Below are 8,736 nucleotides of genomic sequence, written 5' to 3'. Positions count from 1 at the left end.
AGGATTGTTCTCTTTGTTAATTACATTAAGATGCTGTCTTTTTTAAGTTACATGCAATTTAGGCCATACACATTTGCTTTGAGAATATTGAAATCCTGAGGTATCAAGTTTCAGGACCTTTATTATAATTCTTATTTTTTGTTAGTTCTGCTTAATTTCAGTATGAAGATATTTTGTAACATGATGACTAAACAGGACTAATAAAAAATTGGGATTTTCAGTTTTTAGACTAGCCAAACATTGTAAGGATAGGTGGTCTAGAAACATTATAACCAATTTCACATAACTATCTACCAACTCCAAGATACATACACTTTATTATTCCTCTAAACTGTGTATGTTTCTTTTCTTTTAAGCAAGGGATGGAGCGTATTACTATCTTCTTGCAAGTGTGTTTTTGAACAACTGTACAAATACACACAGGCACATACACGCATGAGTTCTTGACTTCTTTTACATCAGCAGAATACTTGCCAGAATTGTACAGGTGAAAGCAGTTCAGCAATTTCAGAAGAGTGCTGTTACATGCTTGATAAGACAGAACACAGAAAAAGACACTTGAAAAGGCTGAAGTCATAAATAATTGAATGGTAACACTTATCCAGCTGGAGGCCTTTTAGAGCGCAGTTAAATTTGTGTACAGACACCTAGAGACGCTAGAGTGAGCGTTTTTTTCCCCCTGCAACTTGTTTTTGCCCTAAAATTATCTGACACAGCTCATTCTTTTCTCTCTCTCTGCACAGCTTGTTGTTTAGCGTTATTTTACTACCATGCCTTTTGAATGGAAACCCCATTGCTCAGAAACACACAAGACTGAGTAAGCGTGGCCGAGCACGGAAGGCACACGCTGGTGTACACACGTGGTTTGGGAAGCAGTAACCGTGCAGGGATGGACGAGCCATAACGAGCACAGAGGGCTGGAAGCCACGGCCCAGCAGCCGCACCACCTCGGCGAGAGGCCTTTTACTACGCAGACAAGGCCGTGGACGGCGCCAGCGCGGGCGGGGAGGCACGCCTCGTAGCTGATGTAGGCCAGTGTTCGGCGCCGGCCTTCCGCGGTGCGGAGAGGCAGGGAGGAGGGCCGGGGGCAGGGGCAGGGGCAGGGGCAGGGGCAGGGGCACGCCCCGGGGCACGCCCCGGGTGCGGCCGGCGGACAGGCCGATGAGCGGGCCGGGCCGCAGAGCGCACAGCCACAGCGCCCCGCCTGCTCGCTTTACGGCAGTGTCGCGCCGCGCCGACTCTTCGCGGCAGCGGAACCGGCGGGCCGGAAGGCAGGTGCGCGGCGAGGCTCGGGCGGGCGGGCGGGGGTCGGGCGGCTGCGCGGGGAGCCGGGGCTCTCCGGGCTGAAGCGGCGGGGGGGCTGCTGGCGGCGGCCTCGGCGGCGGGCAGCGGTTTCGGTGGCGGCCGGAGCTCGCCGGGCTCCGGCAAACGAGGCGAACGTTGCTCTCCGCCAGTGCTGATGCCGAGCCGTGGTCTGGCCCCCTCGGTGAGGAGTGGGACCGCCCGGCCCGGCCTGCCCCGGTGGCGGTGCGCCTCCTCCCGCCGGTCTCTGCCCGCCGCCCTTGGGAGAGGGGCGGGGGAAGGCGGCGCCGGGCTGCCGGTGGGGTTCGGCCGTGTCGGGGCAGCGAGGCCGCTGGCCGGTGCCAGGCCTTGCCGCCGGCGGTGGGGCCGAGGCCTGCCTCGTGTGCCCGGGCCCCAGCGCGCAGCTCGGCGGGCGGTGCCAGATCGCTAATAAAGGCCGGGTCCCGTTCTCCTCTCGTTCTGTTTCTGGTCTTGGCCACAGTGTGATTATTGAAACGGGGATAACAGGACTACTGTGAAGTGAGAAACAACACAGGTGTTGAACGGGCTTGAATACTTTCAGTACTTACCACTGGTATTAATAAATGTAGCGCTCTAGAAATGAAGAATGAAAAACCAGCATGGGATCACATGGAGTGTTTTTCTCTTTGGAGTACTACTTGTTTCATTTTGGTTGGTAATGCTAGACTGACAGCTTTGCTTGTAAAATGCCTGATGATCTCTAGTTCCTAAGGCTTACCCTTCATGTGCTTCAGGAGAGTGAATTTCATTAGAATTCAAATAATACTTTTAAATAAAAACTTTTGTGAGTTCTCAATTTACATTTTGTTGTTTATAATGTACTAACATTTGTGTATACTCAGTCTTCAGGCTTTTTAAAGAATTGACTATGAAATAGTACTGTTGAAATGGAACCGGTAATCTTAACTTTAGCCGAGGAGAGATCAAGCTTAGTTATTTTCTTGAAGATAGACTTGACTTGAGTCTAGCCAATGAGTAGAAAGAATACTTGAAATTCCAGAGAAGATGCAAAAAATGTTTATGTATGTCCACACGGTAGGTTGCAGAGTTAATTTTTTAGGAGGAAGAAAATTAAGTCAGCTGTCATTTCAAATGCAAGCTGGCTTTTGTCTGAAGACCGTCTTAATTGTATCAGTGAGGTGCTGAGTCTAAGTAAACACACACTGTTTTTCAGCAGATGTTGTAATAAAATAATTTCCTTTGGATCGGACTTGCTTCTGGCAAGTGACAGAGTAAACTTGCATCATCCTGGAATTAGGTGTGTAGATAGTGACAGGAACTTTCTTCCCATTTATATGGGAAAACTGGCCAGCTGCCAGCTAGGGCCTTTGTATAAATTAGTTTAAATGTTAGACCTGCTCAGTTTTCTCTGAAAGCTAGTCTGGCCTTTGGAAGAGGTGAGGTCATTAGTTCCATTGAAGAGAGAAGGTAAGAAATTTGTCAGATGAGAGTATTTTGTTCTGTCAGTTCTTTGTTTATGGAGCTTTCTTTGAAGCTAAACCTGAAGTGATACTTAGGTAGGCTTTCTGGTTTTAAAATTAAGAGGAGCAGATGCTGCTCTTTTTCACCTCTTTGTTTTCTTGTTCCTTCCTCTCTGCGGCTGACATGTACGTATTTGAAATATATCAACATGTTTCTCCTCTCAATAATCTATGTAACTTGAGTCTGTTGTGTCTTTCCGAGTAAATAATGTCTTCTACATTGCTCATCATTTTTGTTATCCTCCACTGCATCCTTCTAAACTGATATGCATCTTTCCAGAGACAGGATGAGTGACAAAGACAACAGTACTCTAATGGAGTCTTTTAATACTGACTAGTGGAAGGACAACATGGTTATATTTTAAGGCCTCACTCTTGTCTAAAAATATTAATGTTTTCTGTCTTTCCGTGTTTCCAGCGTGACAAATGACATAATGATTGTCACTTGCTGTAGTCTGTAGATGTGTTTCTGCAAAACTGCAACTGATGTGTTGTTTCTTGGCATCCTCTGTTTTTGCAGTTTCTTATTCTTACTTTAAGGGAATATGTTTTACTATCCGTGTTGGATATGGTTCTTTCAAGATAATTTGCAATCCCTTGCATCTCAGTATCTTTTACAGATTCAGTAAGTGTAGTCCTAATTCTGTTGTCAGGAAGAACATTTTACAGAGTTAATAGAAAATGCATTGTTCATAAAGTACCAGTGTGTATTTCTGCACGTTCCTGTTAAACTACAACTCTTTTCCTAAAAGAAATCATCCTTTATACATACTGAGCTGAGCTCAGGCTGGTCTGTGTTCTTACGTGTGTCATTCCTCTTACATAGTCGTAAGGAGCTGCTGTTGGGTTGGGGGAAGGAAAGGCACATGTTGTCTTTTGTTGGATAGTTATAATGTAAAGTTAATTTGAAAGCTTTTAAATGTGTGATTAATTCTAGCTCATATTAGTATTTTGAGTACTGAACAGGTTTCCTTTTCCCCTTGCAAAATTTCCTGGAAGTCCTCATTACTCAAAATGACAGCTTCATGTTTTCCTGGTAAATTGTTTTTAGTAGCAATTGTTGAAGTTGGTGTTGAGCAATTTCCAGCCTATGCATTTTTAAAAACCAAATTATGCTTTAATGTTTGGAGAAAGAAGAAAAAAAAACAAAATCCATTCTCTAGTTTGGACAAACTTATCTAATTAAAAGAAGTTTTACAAACGACCTATAATGTGTAGTGGGGAGTTTGTTAGAAATATGATAGCTGATGTTTGAGCTAAGAGAAGGAAACAAGAGTTGAGCCCGCAAACAGATTTAGAGATATTGGGCTCTTAAATCATAATTTGTAATCCTCAGAATCTCTGTTTTCAATTCACCATGTAGCTCTGTTTTCAAACAAAATGTTTGTCTAATGTCTCTCTCCTGGGGTGTCCAGTAGCAGGTGCTTAAGCAATGTACTAAAAAAAAAAAAAAGCCTTCACTTTCATATTAGCTTTCAGTAGTCACTGATTTAAATAACTGATGATCTGTCTCTAAGCTGTTGAGTTCAGTAACTACCAAGGTATCTGACTTCCATTAATTCATCTAATTCTTTTTTGAGCATGCTCGAACTTCTGGTCTTTTTGGCATCTTCTGGCAATGAGTTCCTAGATTAATTATGTTCTGTGTAGGAAAGGCAATCCGTTTGGTATTATTTTCACTCTAATATGCAGTTTTATCATGTACCTCCTCATTCTTACATTATGATCAATAGCCCGTCATTCTGTATTTACCCATTCTTGCTTTTTAAACACCTCATCACATCACAGAAATGAGCAATTTCATGTTTATTGCAAGCACAATCTTTGTGGGGATCTGCAGTTAGGTCATTCTTTATGCTCATCTGTCTCTGAGGAATTTGATTGCCTCTGTTTGCATAGGGCAATGTGAGTACGTTCTTGTACTGAGTTTAGGACTTAACTTTGATCATAGCTGTAGTGCTTTAGATTTGTGGCTAAAACAGTGTTGATAACACACCAGTGTTTTGGCTGTTGCTGAGCGGTGCTTGCATAGCATCAAGGCTTTCTTTTTCCCACCCTGCCTGCCAAGGGAGTAGGCTGGAGGTGGGCAAGAGGTTGGGTGGAGACACAGCTGGGACAGCCAACCCGAATTGGCCAGAGAGGTATTCCATACTGTGTGTTGTCATGCTCAGAAATAAAACCTGAGGTAGAGGAAGAAGAAAGGGGGTTTTTTTTGTTTTTTTTTTTTGCTTCCAGGGTGTCTGTTCTTTGGAGATAGGTCAGCCTGTGGGATGTAGTGAGTGGTTTCCTTTCCTTTGCTTGTGGCTTTTTTTTTCCTTTTCCTTCCTGTATTAAACTGTCTATATATCAACCTATAAGTTTCCTTACTTTTGTTTTTCCTGCTTTCTCCCCTGTCCCACTGTGATGGGGGATGAGCAAGTGGCTGTGTGGATGCTTGGCTGCTGGCCAGGGTCAACTCACCCTGGCCAGCACAGGTCCCTAAAAACGTGATTGAAGGAAGAGATAGCATGCTGTGGTTCTGTGGTAACAGTGCTCACTGAATTAACCAGTGGTGTGAAAGATCCTTGTGCCCTATGCTCCTTGAGGTTTTTCTGGTCACTTGAAACAGAATATTCCTCTTGAGGTTGTACACAACTTTGCATAGTTTACTGAAAATCCATCAGGCTAGGGAGAAACCAATAAAGACTTAATTAGGCTACAGTGGCTATGCTGGGCTGTTTGGGCACTTACCAGTTTGTCCTCGCTGAAAGGGCAGTTGATGTTTTCTTTGTTTTATTCAGTACATCAGCATGCGGACTAGAGTTTGGTGGCTGGCCTCTAGCTGAGCGCCTATCTCTGAGGTGCGAATTAAAACTTGTGTTCTTTTTCTAGCTTGTTAAATTTTATTGATAGTAGAGAAGACTATAATTAACAGAAAGGTGGAGAATGTTTTATCAACTGATATTTTAGAGAGGGAGCAGTTGCTGGCTCTCATTTCATTGTATGCTGAGTTTAGGATCGTAGCTTAGGGATATGAATTGCACACCTCCCCAGACTTTCCCATCGTTTGTTCTGTGGCGTGTATTTACTCTGAGCCATCTGCTACTCTTGCTTGCCCAAAGGCATACTGGAAGTTTGGCCTGAAAAATAAACTGAATCAGATATTACAGGCCTGAATCTTAATCATTAGCTGGTCATGCTGTAAGAATAGATGATCATGGAATGATGAGTCTGTGATTGAAGTATTTATTGGGTGATTTGTGGAGTAAATTTCAGTTTTCCAGTTGTAAATCGGATTCTGAGGAAGCTGTGCAATACGTAGGTGAGTTTGTACGGTAGTGACTGACTTGCATGCATTCAAACATTTCTTAAAACATAGTCAGAAACATTTATATCTGTTAACCACTCCTTTCTTTGGAACTGGTGAAGACTGCTGAACTGAGTTGCTTAGTGAGTCTGTTTGGAAACTGGATTCTGATTAAGTCATTCAAGAAATATAAAGACATTATTCTTAGCTGCTGCTCCAAGGGGAAATAGTTTGTTCTCTCCTTAGAAGACTGAGGAAAAATAAAGAGGATCTCTGAAAGCTCTTTTCTGTTTCCTTCAATAAATTTATTATTTGTGGTAAGTTGACCCCAGCTAGCAGCCGAACACCCACTCAGCCTCTCGCTCATTCCCTTCTCCTGCGAGATGGGGAGAAAATAGGAGACGTCTAACAGTTGCTTGGGAAGACAAACACCATAAGCTCAAATGTCCCCTCCCTTGCTTCTCCTTTCCCTGAGTTTTTATTGCTAAGCATGACATTGTATGGTGTAGAGCTGTGTTGTCTCTGAAGCATGAATATAATTAAAATGCTTGGTTATACAATTTCCTTATTAGCGTGGCATTTTTGTTTATAGAGAGTCTTTAAAATTTGATTCTATAAATCTGAACAGTTTATGTATCTGCCATGCTAAATACTCATGATACTTGTTCAAAGGCTTTTAATTGTTAAATAGGAGAATCTTGACTAATATGTGCATATTTCTTAGCTTACAGTACAATTTTTCTAAAACACATTTTAAGAAACTTTACGTGCATTCTAATAGAATATAACTACATTTCTAGAAATGTAACTATTTAAAAAAATTGCATAACTGGAAAAAATGCTGCTTTAACCTCCTTACTAGAGACATAATGGTGCTGTTTTCCTTTTCGTTTTATCAGCCAAGAATAGTAACATTATGCCTCAATTTTTGTTCTCCTCCCTGTTTCTTAATGGAATAAGCACATATTCCTGATGTTTACAAGCTTTGTAAAGAGATGGTTAGGAGTCTGCTCACTGTAGGAAATGGTACAGGTGTCTTTCTCTAAGTATTCTCTTAAATGCGTTGCCAACACTGTAGGCAGTCAGCCCAGAAAGGGTGAGCAGCAGCTGTTAGTTTTAGTTCTAGTTTGCGTGTATTGTAATACTACAGGAATGCAGGACTACTTGTTTTTGTTTTTGTTTTTAAGTTCTAATACTAAACTGTAATAATAAATTATCAATTAGGAAGCTGCCATTTACTGGTCATCAAATAGCTAATGTGCCGTTTGAAGTGCCTGCGTGATGTGAGCTCTGACAAGAAGACCAGGGACCCTGTCTCTAACAGTATTACTTTATGGGACTGTGTGTCTGTTCAGTAGTTGAGTGTTGTTTAAATGTATTTTTAATTAACTTTTAAATTTTGTTCCCTCGATAAAAGGGCCTACCTGAAAAGGGAGGATGCATGTTTTCAGGCTATAAGGGTATAGTTAAAAAGGTGCTCCCTTGCATTTTTTCATAGATTTTTAGGCAGAAATTTTGGCCATTTTTTCCCTACATCTTACCAATGTTAAAAACTAGATTAGAATAATTTATGTTTAAGACAAATGAAAAAATGGACAGTTGTCTGTCTTGAGACAGCTTCTGGTATTTCTGTTATAATCTTGTGTTTCTTTACAACTCTCTTTGCGGGTGTGATGGGCTGACCCTGGCTGGATGTCAGTCCACCAAAGCCCTGCTATTTCTCGCTCTCCTCAGCTGGATGGGGGAGAGAAAATATAGCAAAAAGCTTGTGGGTCAAGATGAGGACAGGGAGATCACTCAGCAGCTACTGTCATAAGCAAAACAGACTCAACTTGGGGAAACTGCTGGAGCACCTTTCCTATGCGGACAGGCTGAGAAACTTGGGGCTGTTCAGCCTGGAGAAGAGGAGGCTCCGGGGAGACCTGATAGTGGCCTTCCAGTACCTCAAGGCGGCCTACAAGAAAGATGGGGAGAGACTCTTTAGCAGGGCCTGTTGTGATAGGACAAGGGGTAATGGTTTTAAAATAGAGGGAGGTAGATTTAGATTGGATATTAGGAAACAATTTTTACAATGCGAGTTGTAGAACACTGGAACAGGTTGCCCAGAGAGGTGGTGGATGCCCCATCCCTGGAAACGTTCAAGGCCAGGCTGGATGAGGCTCTGAGCAACCTGATCTGGTTGGGGATGTCCCTGCTTCTTGCAGGGGGGTTGGACTAGAAGACCTTTGAAGGTCCCTTCCAACCCTATAAAATTAGTTTAATTTATTACTCATCAAATCAGAGTAGGATAATGAGAAATAACTAAAATTTAGTTAGTTATTTCTTTCTATGGAGAATTCCGAAGCAGAGTTAACTAAATTATGAACACGATGTATCTACCATGAGCAATATGACTTAGGTATCCTAATTGAAACTTGATACACAGTTTGCTGTTTTGCACTTTTGGGTATGTGTGTGTTAAATATATATCTCCTTTTGGTCTTGCTCATTTTATGCTGCTGAAGCAGCTGGAACATGAAGTAGAATTGCTTTCCTTCTGGTAGTCCCATTTCCTTTGAAGAGTCCTTTGGTCTTTGTTTTCTTCTGTGTACCAAATATAAGAAATATTTCTCAAAAGAAAATAAAAAGCAAAACCTGGTCTTAGTT

At 42.3% G+C, this 8,736-nt stretch overlaps 1 protein-coding gene across 2 annotated transcripts in view; it reads left to right on the top strand.

Annotated features, from left to right (window-relative positions):
- Window positions 1–1,184: 1,184 nt before the first annotated feature.
- ASCC3 (activating signal cointegrator 1 complex subunit 3) overlaps window positions 1,185–8,736 on the top strand; it is a 276,330-nt gene continuing 268,778 nt past the window's right edge. For both annotated transcript variants that reach the window (XM_086743241.1, XM_086743242.1), the window contains exon 1: window positions 1,185–1,275. The gene's annotated coding sequence lies outside the window, so the exon portion shown is untranslated. The remainder of the gene's footprint in view (window positions 1,276–8,736) is intronic.

This window comes from Chlamydotis macqueenii, chromosome 3 (assembly GCF_036417535.1).
Source record: "Chlamydotis macqueenii isolate bChlMac1 chromosome 3, bChlMac1.mat, whole genome shotgun sequence".
In the NCBI taxonomy this organism is placed as follows: domain Eukaryota; kingdom Metazoa; phylum Chordata; class Aves; order Otidiformes; family Otididae; genus Chlamydotis; species Chlamydotis macqueenii.
This window is presented reverse-complemented; position numbering and strand designations above follow the sequence as displayed.